At 40.5% G+C, this 13272-nt stretch overlaps 1 protein-coding gene across 8 annotated transcripts in view; it reads left to right on the top strand.

Annotated features, from left to right (window-relative positions):
- Positions 1-13272, top strand: part of Pard3 (par-3 family cell polarity regulator) — a 539860-nt gene that overhangs the window by 262073 nt on the left and 264515 nt on the right. The gene's annotated exons all lie outside the window — the stretch shown is intronic.

The following is a 13272-nucleotide window of genomic DNA, read 5'->3' as shown; positions in this document are numbered from 1 at the left end:
CTCTAAAAATTTTATTCAAATAGTAAAATGTTTGATTATCAAGGAAATATTAACTTTTAACTTATTCTTATTGTTTATAACTAAAGTGACATGAATTTTCTGCTTAATTTGCAAACAGTATTTGGACAAAATATTTGATTATGTTGGATAATTTATAAACATTAGTGTTGGATCTAGCAGCTAATACTCTATACTGAAAACAATTTTTCCCTTAGAGTCCAGGGGTTTCTTCATTCTCCTTAGACTGTGAATGCATTGCTCTATCCATCTAGGGCTACAAGCTAGAAAAATCTATCTTCAGAGGCGTTTCCTTATTTTCCCTTGCTGTAGGGACAGTATATATAAATTACAGATGTTATAAATTCTGGCATATCATTAATATGCTACACATAGGACTTAGTCTCCTGGGATTATTTTACGTATTCCATCTCCTGAGAAGCACTTCTCATATGTATGGATATTTGACATGAAAACCATATTGGGATTTTGAAATTACTTTCCTTTTTATTTTAAAGACTCAGTTGTTTTTATTTGTGTATGTGTCTGCCTGTGAGTCTGTCACATGTGTGCAGGTGCAGGCAGACGTCCGAAGAGGGCCTTAGGTCACCGGGAACTGGAGTGACATGTGGTTGTGAGCAGTGAGCACTGTTAATCATGGAGCCATTTCTCTGGACCTTGGAATTATTTTCTAAGTTTTAAAACCACTTATTTAATTTTATTTAATGTTTTTTAATGTTTTTCTTGCATGAAGTTTGTGCACCATGTTCATGCAGTGCCCAAGGAGGCCAGAAGAAGAAGGACATCAGAACCCCTGGAACTGGAGTCACAGTCAGTTGTTTTAGCTGTCATGTGGGTCTGGGAATTGAAACCAGGTCACCTGAAAGAGCAGCCAGTGTTCTTAGCTGCTGGGACATCTTTCGTCCCTTGGAATTATTTTCTAATAGAAAGAACATACTGTTCATTATAATGTTCCACAAAAGTGTCTTAGTTAATTGAATTGATTCTGATATGAAAATGATCCCACACCAGTTTTAAGGGAGTTTGTTGTAGTTGTTTTTGTTCCTGGTGGTTTTTTTTTTTTTTTTTTAATTGTCCTGAGTAAGAACACACATGTAGGTTAGATTCGAAGTCTTCTCTTTCCCTCTGGACTACAGTACAGCATATTGGATAGAGTGGGATTAACATGAACACATATTTAGAATTGTCCTTGCTTGTGATGAGATTTCAAGTATAATAGTTTTGACATCAAACTCACTCTGTAGCTGGGGAGGACCTTGGACTTCTGCTAAAATCTCATCAGAACCAGTAAAATTTTTCTCTCTGGTGTGTGTGTGTGTGTGTGTGTGTGTGTGTGTGTGTGTGTGTGTGTGTTATGTTTGTTTGTATGTATGCATTTGTGTAGGTATGTGTGCACATGTATACATGTGTATGGAAGTCAGAGGTTGATGTGTGTCTTCCATCATTGCCCTTTTCTTTATTTATAGAGGTTGGTACTCTTACTCAACCCAGACCTTTTGGATTTGGCTAATGTAGGTAATGAGTTTGCCCAGTGCATGGATCCCCCTGTTTACCTCCTGAGTGCTGGGCTTGCAGGTAAAGCCCCAGGACAATCTGGCTTTCCTGTGGGTCCCAGAGAACTCACTGGAGCCCTCGTGCTTGTAGGACGAACACTTTATCCACTGAATCATCTCTCCAGCTTCAGTATGTCTCTGTTTTGCTTTTAATGATTTTGAAGACAGGCTCTCCTGCATCTGTGGGTGACCTCCTGGGGGATGAAAGCTTCTTTGGACCCTCCTGCTTCACCTCTCCAGTGTGTTTTAAAGATGTGTTTGGGTTTTTCATGGATTGCGAGTTCATAGTTTGAATGCTGGATATTACTCATTGGTATGAAAATGCTTGTGTCTCTCAAAGTTGCCTCTCTCAACTTTCCCCATGCAGCCACAGTTACACGTTCCTGTGTGTTCTTTCAAATGGTACCATGCTTTTCATGAGCTAGTAGGTGGCTCTGGCTGGTCTTGAACTCACAGAGATCTATCTTTGTCTTCTTCCCAAGTGCTCACCTTGGAAAAGTTCAATATTTTTTGAGAAACAGTAAATGCAGAAAATTAGTATAAATCAAATTAGGCTTTTTGTGGAAGGTTTTTTTTGTTTTGTTTTGTTTTTTTACTTTCTGTCCTTTTCATTTTTAAATCTCAGACATTTTACTCTTCCCCCTCTTTGAACCTTGGATTGTGCTCTGTGTCCCCCGTCCCCCGTGCCCCATTGCTTTCTGTTTCCATGTTTAAATCATATATGCTTGACTTTTTTTCTACTTTTAACTAGAATTGTTCTGTTTTCTCCTGCCTGCTATTAGGGGTCAATTGTTTTCTGTGTAATTTGCTAAAGAATAGATGAATTCTGGAGACAGGAAGGGGTTGGGGCTTTTTGAAGGCTGATAGCTCTTTAACTGCTGCTTTCTGAGAAAGATGAGGAGGGCAAGCTGTGACTTGAACCCAGGGCCTTGCACATGCTGAGGATATATCCTGCAGCTTAGCAACACTCCAGCCCCATAGGGGAGTTTTAAATTAGGTTGTTAGTATTATTTTAGGTATATACATTCTATGTGAACAAATTAAAACATTTTCAATTCTCTTGTTATATCCATCATAGGGGAAGGTGCTATTTTAATCTATTTCTGTGTTAACAGCTTTGTTGGAGACCTCAGACCATGCATTATTTAGTCACATGGAAAGTGTGTATTTGAAAGATTAAACTTTAAGGATGGGTAAATCTTCTTGTCCACCTTGCATGGTGTGTTGTCTTGGGGCAGAGATTCACTGAATGGAGCTTCCTTCTCTTGAGGAAGAAGATGGAAATGCTCTGTAGACCCTGGGAGTTTTGATGCAGAGATAGTGGAGTTGGCAAGGGATTCCTTTGTTACCCACTGTGAGATCCAGACACGCTCTGCCTTCTCTTATGTTTTCATCACTTGCTGGAGAAGTACTGGGCTGTGATGATCCTCTATCTGGAAGATAACCACACCTAGCATCCCAACACCCCAGAGTCTGAGGCAAAAGGGTTAAGATATTGGGGCTATCCTGAGCTGCAGAGGGAGACTGTTTCTCATACATACAAACAGATATCTGCCTCTCTATGGTATCTGTTTGGAGCCAACACTCAGTTCTGTTGGGTACTGGCCTTATGTTCTGCTTGGTGCTGGTACTTTGTTCTGTTTTTGGTCCTGGTGCTCTGTTCTGTTTGTTGCTGGCACTGTGTTCTGGATGAAGCTTCTGGATTTGGATTCTCCACTTTGTCAGCTGCACTGAACCAACCCTGGCCCCCACATTCCCTTGTCTGTATATCCTCTGACAGTTAGGAAACTGCCCCTTTCCTTTCAGATTGGTGACACTTTCCAGAACAAATGCCTCCACCTTTCCCAAGCTAAGTACCTAGAAGTGACTGCTCCTTTTCTGTCACAGCCCTTAGGTGACTTTGATAAAGGCAGGACCCATGCATTCCTCGTGTGGCTTTTGAGGGAAGCCCTGGGTCTCTTTTCAGTACATTGATGTGTCAAGCCAGCCATGCTTTTATTAAATACATTTGTTGTTGTTGAGGAATGTCTGCTTATAATTTGTATATCTAAAAGTATTTTTTCTTTTAAACACTTTATAGCAAGCATTTTTGATTAAAAAAAAAAAACTTATTACAAAGATGTATGTATTTCCTTACACTAAATATGTGACTTTGTCAGAATCTCCTCTAGCTTAAGTGATGGACTGTTTGAGGGGAGAGGAATACTAGTTTGATTCTATCAGTAAAAGCCTAGGTTTTGGACATAGTCATATAGTAAGTCCCTAAAGGGAATAATTTTCCTGAGAACTTTGTATGTTAATCATAAACAGACCCAGTTCAGTAATACTTAAAACCCTTTGGCTGGGACTTGGGTATTAATGTCCTGCACTTTGAGAAAGAGAAACATATTTTTGTGGCTTGGCCAAGAATAACAAGTCTCGATTCAAATAAAAAATATTGTATTTGTTATTTTCAAGAGGTTTTTACCCCCACTGGGTAATGTGTTACACTCTTTTTGCTAATTGAATTGTCTGATATTGGATGTGACACTGACAGTTAATACATTTTTTTGTCTTAATATGCTTACTTTTTGATTTAAAAAGTCCTTGGTTTTAACTTAAGAATTGTGTTAGGTAATACTTTACCATCAATATTAATTCCTTTTATTATATGTTTAAAATGGTAACATGTACAGTGTCTGTATTAAGAGGAATGTGTTTTGTTCTGACATGCTTTTGTGTGTTTTAAAGGGCCTTCTTTATGTTTCGAGTGTGGTCATTAAATGGCTGAAACTCAACAGAAGCCTCTTTCTGTACAAGACCCTGTTCAATGAATTGAAGAAACACTCACAAATGGTGTATTACCGTGGGGTCTTATTCAAGAGCAGAGTACAAGAACAGGCACTCTGTGGGGGAACATGTGGCTCAGAGTGAAATATGTTCACGAGGCCATGTTTACTTCATGGGCTTCTTTTAAATGACCATGAAGATGAAGAGCTGGTTGCTAAGGCACAGTGTGGGTGGTTTCTTGTTTTGATTGACAGTCTTGGGCTGTATAAGTAACTATGCATGTACTTTCCCATGATGCATTTGATTTTAATCATATGTATATCTAGTAAGGCACAGGCATACAATACTAAGTCAGAGGATTTCCTCTAAAACTTGGTCAGACACAATTTGCCTTACTGGATATGCATAAAAACCAGTCCAGACTGGAACAGTGCAATGCTTCTAGTTGCAGCATAAGTTCTAGGAAGTAACTTTGGCTGAAAGTTACTTTGTTTAGTGTGTAGGTGGCAGAGGAATGGGTAAAGGGGTCCTAGGTTGCTAAGTTATCCCTACAAACTGTCTCAAACTAGGAAGCTGACTCTCAGGCATCCCTTTTGTCCTTCTGATGGTTCATTTCTGGGCTTGTTTGAGTATCTGGCAGAAATGCTCTCTGCTCTGCCTGGGCTTGGGTTCTCTTGCTTGGCTTCTTCGTTGCTTGCCTTTCTTCTTCCATTCCTTCAGCCTCGTGAGATCCCACAATTACTTGGAAGCCTCTTAGAGTCAACAGGGCTGAAGGTGAATGCTCCTCCCAGCTGGTGGATAGAAGGTGGTCATCAGCAAGAAGAGCGATGCTTGCCAAAAGCTGTTTTCCATGTCTTGGCTATCTGTGGAGCTCCTCATCACATACCAGCCTCTGTGGGCAGCTCCTTTCTTTCTTGGGGAGCCAGGGATGCCTTCTTTAAGGTTCTGTGCTTCTGATCGGGACAGCACGTTACAGTCTAGAGTGGGTCCTCTCCTACAACACATGGTCTATCCAAGGACAAAGAGCCCAACTCTCACACATGCAGATTACAAATCAATACTGATCACACACTCAAAAGGTTAGGTGGAGAAGCTTGGAACAGAAGCCTTGATGTCAGAATAGACTGTTGAATATAATTTGCTTTATTCCATTCAGTAAGAGCTAAAAGATCCAATCTGAATGGCAATGAGTTTCTAGGATTGGGGTATTAGAAAAGGATAGCAATACATATAACACTAAGCTTCAATGAGCACACCACAGTAATTAAAATGACTAACATTTATAACATGCTTTTGTCAAAGTCCTTAAACAAGGAAAATCCATAAATTAAAATAATTGAAAGAAGAAATTATTCAGCACTGCCAAAGTCATAAGGCAAGGAGGCATAGATCTAACTTTCTCTGGTCAAGCTTATGAGCTGGTCAGAACTAAGGTTCTGAACAAGAGTATTAGAAAAAAGGAAATAATCCCACCAATGGTCCAGGTACTATCATGGCAGCTCAGAGAAGTCAGGCCAGCAACCCCTCTAGAGGAGAGACACGTAAGCGAAGGACGAGTGCTGACCAGGATATTGCATACAGTGGGGCATCTGCCAGCATAGGTGGAATGCCATTTTGTGAAGAAAGGGCCATTCGCTGAAATGCTCTTTTCCCCAGAAAGTTTCAGGACGTTAATGCTCATGAAGTGACTTTTTTTTCCACCACAGATTCCTAGAAACTTGAGGTCAGGTAGCTTCCTTAAGATTCTAGTCAGTAAAGGAGAATGCTGGGATCCAACACTCCAACCCCCAATGCCTCCAAGCAGAGGGCTGTTTTAGAGCAAGATCTGGTACATGTGGTTGGTGACTAGTTCCAAGGGGGAAAGGCAGTGTTGGTTCCCAAGGCCAAATGAACGCTGGATAGCATGCAGTTGAGTTCAATCCTAAAGCAGAATAGCAGTTCTTCATACTTTTAATCTTTGGTGAGACAATATGAGAGGTAGTTTTGAAGATTAATCGACTAAGAATATGTGGAAATGATTTTTAAAGGAGCAGATGGTGGAGTAAGACAATTACATCAGTGCAGTCAGAAGAAATACGGCTAAAATAAGAACAGGTGCTATGTGTGTGTGTGTGTGTGTGTGTGTGCGCGCACACACACACACACATACACACGCACACACACACACACGCACACACACACACACGCACACACACACGTAAGAGCAGAGCTGAAATTTTAGTGCCTGGTGACAAATTAAACACACAGAAGAAAGAAAATAAATTAGAACCAGGGAAACGTGGCAGAATGAAAAGACACGAGAGACATATACACAATCAGAATTCCATGTTGAGCAAACACTGGGAAGTGTCGATTCCTAACTTCCCCAGTAAGGAATGACTCCACACAGAGGATGGTGTGTGAGGAACAGGTCCATGGAAAACTGGGTCATGGGAGGGCACCAACAGGATGACAGTGGCTGCTCTGAAGTTGGGTCTCTTCATTATGCAGGCAGACATAATTAAACTTTAGCCTGAAACTTAATTTTTTTTTTTTTTTTTTTTTTTAGAAACAATTGGCCCAGGCTGGCCTTGAACTTCTAATTTTTTGGTTCCCACTTTAGGATGTTCACAGTGCATGAGTGCACGCACCATCATCCTGATTTAGGTGGTACTGAGAATTGAACTCACAGCTTTCTACTCCAATTTTATAGGCTGGCCTGGGCTATCTGTGAGATTCTGTCTTAACATCAAAAACAAATGAACCTTTAGTCAACAAACTACTTTATTCCAAAAACTTTCATTTACAAGTGAAAACACAGAAAATCATTTACATCAAAGTCTAAATTAATTATTCAAAATCCCAAAGAAACTGGCAGACCCTTCCCTGTTTGGATGGAAGAAGACTTCTCAGTCCATTGGAATGTTCTTCAGGACCCAGCTAATGGGGCAAAGGACCAGGAAATGATGATAAAGCCTACAATTTTTAAAAAATTTTTAAAATCCCAACTGTTCTTGTGGTGAAGTAGAGCAAGAACTGTCTCTGCTCTGTGATAAATTACAGGAAACCCCACAGAAACTAAATGCTTTTGTGCAATCCTGTACTCTAGCGTATGAAATCAAAGCAAGTATGGAGAAGTTGGAGAAATTTGATAGAAATGTAAAATGGCAGAAGAAGCAGTGGAGAAGGGCCTGACTGACCACTGGGAAGAGAGAAGAGCAAAGGCAGACTTCTTTACAACCCAGAAGATAGGCACGCGAGTTCACTGGGAAGTTACAGTCCGTCTCCAGATACAGAGTAAAATCATTAGGAATTTTAAGCAGAAAATTAATTTCACTTATATTTTGAAACCCAAAGTAGTCTTAGTGTAGAATTTGTCACTGGACCTGGGAGAAATGGATTTTAGTCCCATATTGTGGCTGCTAGGCTCAAGCTAGGGTAAGAAATTAAAAAAAAAAAAAAAAAAAAAAAGGAAAGAAGAAAGGGTGAGCTTGGATGATAAATAGGGCAGCCATAGCTGGAGGTCATATAAATACAAATAAATATAAACCTATCTGACCTGGAAGAGAGACAAGCAGAGGTCCAAGCTCTCCTAAGTCCTAAACCACCTGCATTTGGTTCCCAGACCAGTTGAAAATATTCTAAGGACATATACTCAGTTTGCCATTTGGTTTTTATTCCTTTCCCTCTGATATTGGTAACTAATACCAAGAAAACAATTCGGTTTGCTCTCAAACTCCTAACTTGGGCATTGGAGGGCTGGAACCCATAGTCCTTTGATGCAGAATGGAGGACTTTTTTGGCCAGAGTTGCCAAACCCTGGGACAGTTTGTCCTGGGAACCCTGGAGAGAGATGACCCAGAAGGGACAGAGAAACATCAGACAAGGCAGAACTTTTGTCTGAATGTTCTGGCATGCTGAGAGGTCCCTGGGGTGAGGGGCTGCAGGAAGGCTGGAGTTTAGACTGCCTCTAGGCTGTCAAGTGTAGATATTTGACATTAGAAGACAAGTCGGTGAAAGACAACACTGGAATCGGCTTGGTGTTTAGTGAGTATTCCTTTCACCAGTACGGCTGTTGAAAGGGCATTTGAGAACCAGGAGTCAACAGGACGAAGCGCAATCGAGGCGGATGAAAAGTCATGCCCCAAGTGCAGGCTGGTGCAAGTGTGTGAAGAGAAAAGGTAGTTGGTCCTAGCGGATAGATTTGAGGGTCCTTCCAAGGAGACAGTGAAAGTGGCTCACAGCAATTCCAGTGGATCAGAAGGTGATGCTTAGGGTTCTGGGACTGGGGAGAACATGAGGATTCTGAAACCTAGACTGCTAAGACATAGAGGGTGGTGACTTATTTTGTTCTTAATGGTAGAAAAATGATTGTCCCAGTGCCTGTTGGTGGTAAGATGCCCAGCTCACTTGATAGGGCTGTTTTCTCCAATTTTAAATATAGAACATTGATTACTCACTCACAATAATAGATCAGATTTCATCATGTTTTATATTTGATTAGTTCCTTCTGGACTCTTTCAAAGCCCCTTCTGTTTTCTCCTGACCTAAATGGTTTCATGTTACCAGAATCCATCTTGTTGTCTGTTTCTTCCAACAGAATATTGTGCCTATAGGAAATAACATTGGTCTTGATTTTTATCCTGAGGGACCCAAAAACTGAAATCCGTTCAAGCTAAGAAACTTTTGATGTTCATTTTTTACAAAATGTGGTGCAGATGGTAGCTCCACTGCGCCATGTGGAATGATATGATGAGGATGCTTGTTAATCTGTATCTCCCCTTACCTTTTTTTTTTTTTTTTTTTTTGGTGGCCAGGTAAAACGTTAATCTGTGAATCTTAACTTACTCACTTGCAAATGTAGACATACATTCAGGGAATCCAGGGCTTAGCCTTTGCTCTTGGCTCAGCTGTTTTGCTGGCATGATACCCCTTGGGAACTTGCTGCAAATGAAAAGGTAAAAACTGGAACAAAGCTTTCTGGTTCTGTTCCCCTATTAGTACAAATTTAACAGATTGTTAACATTAGAACTTTGCATATGTTTTGTAGATTGAAAAACACCACTGTGGTTTTAAGGTGGTTTGGAAAAACTAGGGTAATTAATATGTAATTTGCCATCTTAAAAGACAAATTCTCATAAAGCCCATTTTGATAATGTGGAAACATGGCTTGTGTGAGCCCTCTTCCCAGCCAGAATTCAGTTCTGCTGTCTTTGTGCCTGTGTGAATCTTGTTGCTTTATTTTCAGTTAATCATAATTATAAGAATTACTATTTTTCTCAATTATTAAAATTAACTGATTAATATTTTAATGGGTATGTCATGTACACAACGCTGGTTGAGAATATACGTGCAGCTGAGTTGAGCTGATTATGATATGCATTGCTGACATGTGCTGTTTTTCTTCTCCTTTGTACTGAAAACTACATTTGTTGTCTTTACAGCTTTTAGACTCTAATCCGTCATTGACTGTGGCTGTACTGTAAAGTTAACCTGATCTGTTCTTCCTTTTGACTCCTGTGACATTCCCATCCCTGTACACTTTCTTATTTCTCTGAGTACAGTGTTCTTAGGTTGCACAATAGCTGAGCTATGACGTTGCCCTCTGTGTGTGGCCTATTTCATCCTGTTCTCTACGTTCACCCATGTTGTTGCCAGTGAGAGACTTCTATTTAAGACTACCAGGTACATTCTATATGTACTGAATTTTTCTTCTGTTATTTACCTCTGGCTTCCAGACCCTCAGGAACAAGCTCTCTGTCTCACATGCCAATTCCCTTTTATTATGTGTACATCCAGCAGTGGGCTTGCTAGACCATCATTTCTGGCTTTTATAATCTTTTCACCTCCTTATCTGAATAGATCTCTGAGCCTTGAGGGGTAAAGTTTGATGAAGCTATTCCGTCTATAGTTGAGTGCTCTGAGGTCTCTCTATATGCACATTGCCCACCCCTGGTTTTTGGTGTTAATTCCTGACTAACACACACACACACACACACACACACACACACACACACACACACACACACACAAGCTTCTCTGATGAGGGTGGAGTAATGCAATGATCTCTAAGTATAGCAATATGTCATTAGGAGTTGTTTTATTACTGTGTTCCTTTACCAGAATAACAGTGGTAGGTTTTCCTCTAAGGCCTATGATCGAAGTATTTAGTCTCAGGTTGTTGACTTAATTAACAATGTTGGATATGAATTCTGTCTCATGGAGTTGGCCTTGAAACCAAGCAAGAAGTGGTTGGTTCCTCCTGTAACATTAATGCTGCTGCTGCGCCAGGACATCTCCAGGCAGGTTCCCAGTGTAGGTTACAAGGTTCATAGCTGGGTGAGATTGAGGATTAGTCTGCTAAATGAATTGAAGCTTTCCTGAAAGTGGATTTGACCTGTGACCTGAATTTACAATTCTAAGTCTAGGAAGATCGCATACAGAAATATTTGCCTAAATAAATATTAACAAAGGAATGATCAAATCAATTATTTCTAAATTTTGTAGTCATAAACCTCTGCCCACCTCTCATTCTTTTCTATAAAGAAGAAATTTTTCAAATGATAGTAAATATAGCCAAAAAAGATAAGATTCTATTTGATATTGTTATGGTTTCTCAAATTACTGAAACAAGGCAGCTCAGACCCTCACACAGTTCATCTGTATAATAAAGTGGGGACCACTCCACAGGGAAGCTGTGAAGCTGGGGTAGAAACCCCCTGCTACCTTCTGGGGTGCAATTATTTACCTTGGGTCTCATTGTTTCCAGGACATGGTTACAGGTGTCCAAGCTAGGAGGAGTATCCATATGCTACCGCTTCCCTTTTTGAAAAATACTCGTACTGTCTTGTATTCTAAGTGGTTCTCACTTGTGAAGTCTGTTTTTCTATCCGATAGGAACATCACAAAATAATCTTTTTTCCCTGTTGCTCATAGCCCAGTTCACTTAGTCTATTAATTTGACAAACTATCAGAAATCCACTCCTCCTGAATGAAACAGTTCTGGTCCTAGCTTGTGACCTAAATACATATTTCAGAGCTTTTGAATAATATCTGCTATATTTTGTGTTTAATTGTCCTGTGTGTTTTATTTAATCATTTCCTATTAAAAATTGCTGTGAGGTTCTTTTATGACAACCTCTCTTCTGGGACATATCAATAAGAAAATTTCTTTATATATAACATGAGCTAAAGATGTTCGGTCCAGGTAGGGATCATAAATTTGGACTTAATTATACTCCAGGGATATCCCAAGGAAACGGAAAGCAAGAACATAATTGAACCAATTGTGTAATCCAAAGCTAATGATATGGCTATGAAATAATCAGGTGATTTCCCAGCCTCGGACTTCTCTGATGTAAGAAATTTTAGGGATACAGGATTGTGGTGAGTTGTACCTTCTGGATGTCCCCTCTCGAGCAGTGGTGTCACCCAGACCCCTGTTCTTAGTTTGGGAATCCCTCTTCTGGAGCAGACACCATGGGTGCTGCAGTTGAGGGAAGGTGTCTGGAGGCATCTGTGGGTCCTAGCCAAAGGCAGAGGAGACGATTAAAGACATACAATTAGTTTTGCTTTTATGTTATGTTACTTTATTGCTAGGGATGATGCTCAAGGCTAGGAGCATATTTAGGCTGATGCCAACCACTAAACTACAGTCTCAGCTCAATTGCTTAAAAAGTGACCCTTTAATATCAACACCTTCGTTTTATATAAAATGAAAACAGCATATATTGGTGCAATTTCTATTACACCTAAAGAGGTAATATCACACGTTCATTAAAATTCATAAAAAATATAATTCAATATAAATGAGATGAAACAGATGAGTCTATAAAGGGAATTATGATCTTTACACATAGTTGTGTGGTCTTGGAGAAATATCTAACACCTGTCACTGCACGTCCCTTCCTGCCTGTCTGGAGATGGAGTCCGGGATTTCTCATGCTAAGCGCATAATACGGCTGAGCTTTCCTCCCCCCCCCCCCCAGCCCAAGAGAAAAGCTGCTTTTAAGCAGTTTCCTGGCATGGTGATGGAGTTTGCAAATTCCCAAGCCCTCCATGTAATTGGAGCACACCTCTGACCCTCAGCTATTCGAGTCAATTGCCTTCCGTGCCTGCAAACTCAAGAACCAGAGCAGTTCAGTTTCAAGATGAGGAGAGACCAGTGTGTCTCATTTCCCAGAATAAACAAAACATATTCCCTCTTACTCAGCTTTCTGATGCTATTTTGGTTCCAGCCATGCTGGGGAGAGCAGTCTTCTTGTCTTCAGCCTAATCATTTAAATGTTGATATCTTACCCAGAAACATCTTTATTCAGCTCATCTAGAGAACATTTGGCCAGCTGAATGGGTAACTATAAAACAAGTGCTGGACCCAGACAGTCAGAACCTCTGTTCTCAGGGGGTACATAGATGGGCAGGAGGCCCAAAGATGAATGTGGAGCAGTGTAGCTCACTAGGAAGCTGGTAGACATCAGTGGGCTTGGCCCTTTTAGGAGGTGACTCATCACTGAATATCTAGAAAAGATGCTGCAATTCTTATCTGGAGTATCCCTGAAGGCCTATGTTTTACAGGCTTGGTCTCAACCGAGGTGCTGTTGGCATGGGAGTTAGGTGGGTGGCCAGTAGAAGGAAGTATTGGGTTCATCCCTATGATGTGGAGAATAGGGTGCAGCCCACCCTCTGTTATCCTTTACATCATGGCCACGCTGGGCTGAGCATCTTTACTTCCCATTCTGTTCCATGCCATGATGTCTCTCAAGCCATAGCTAGCCTTCCTGCCAGACTCTTCACCTTGAGTCCTTCCTGTTAGGAAGCCAGTGTCAGCCATCTTGTTACCATCTTGTTTCTCATTCATTTGAAACAGCCTTTTATAGATGTCCTCCAAGGAAATTAGTCTCAAATATTAAAATGTTTTTTATTGATGAATCCTTTACTTACTGTAAGTGTAATA

This window comes from Onychomys torridus, chromosome 5 (assembly GCF_903995425.1).
Source record: "Onychomys torridus chromosome 5, mOncTor1.1, whole genome shotgun sequence".
Taxonomy (NCBI): domain Eukaryota; kingdom Metazoa; phylum Chordata; class Mammalia; order Rodentia; family Cricetidae; genus Onychomys; species Onychomys torridus.
Note: the sequence above shows the minus strand (reverse complement) of the source record. Positions and strands in the feature narration are given on the sequence as shown.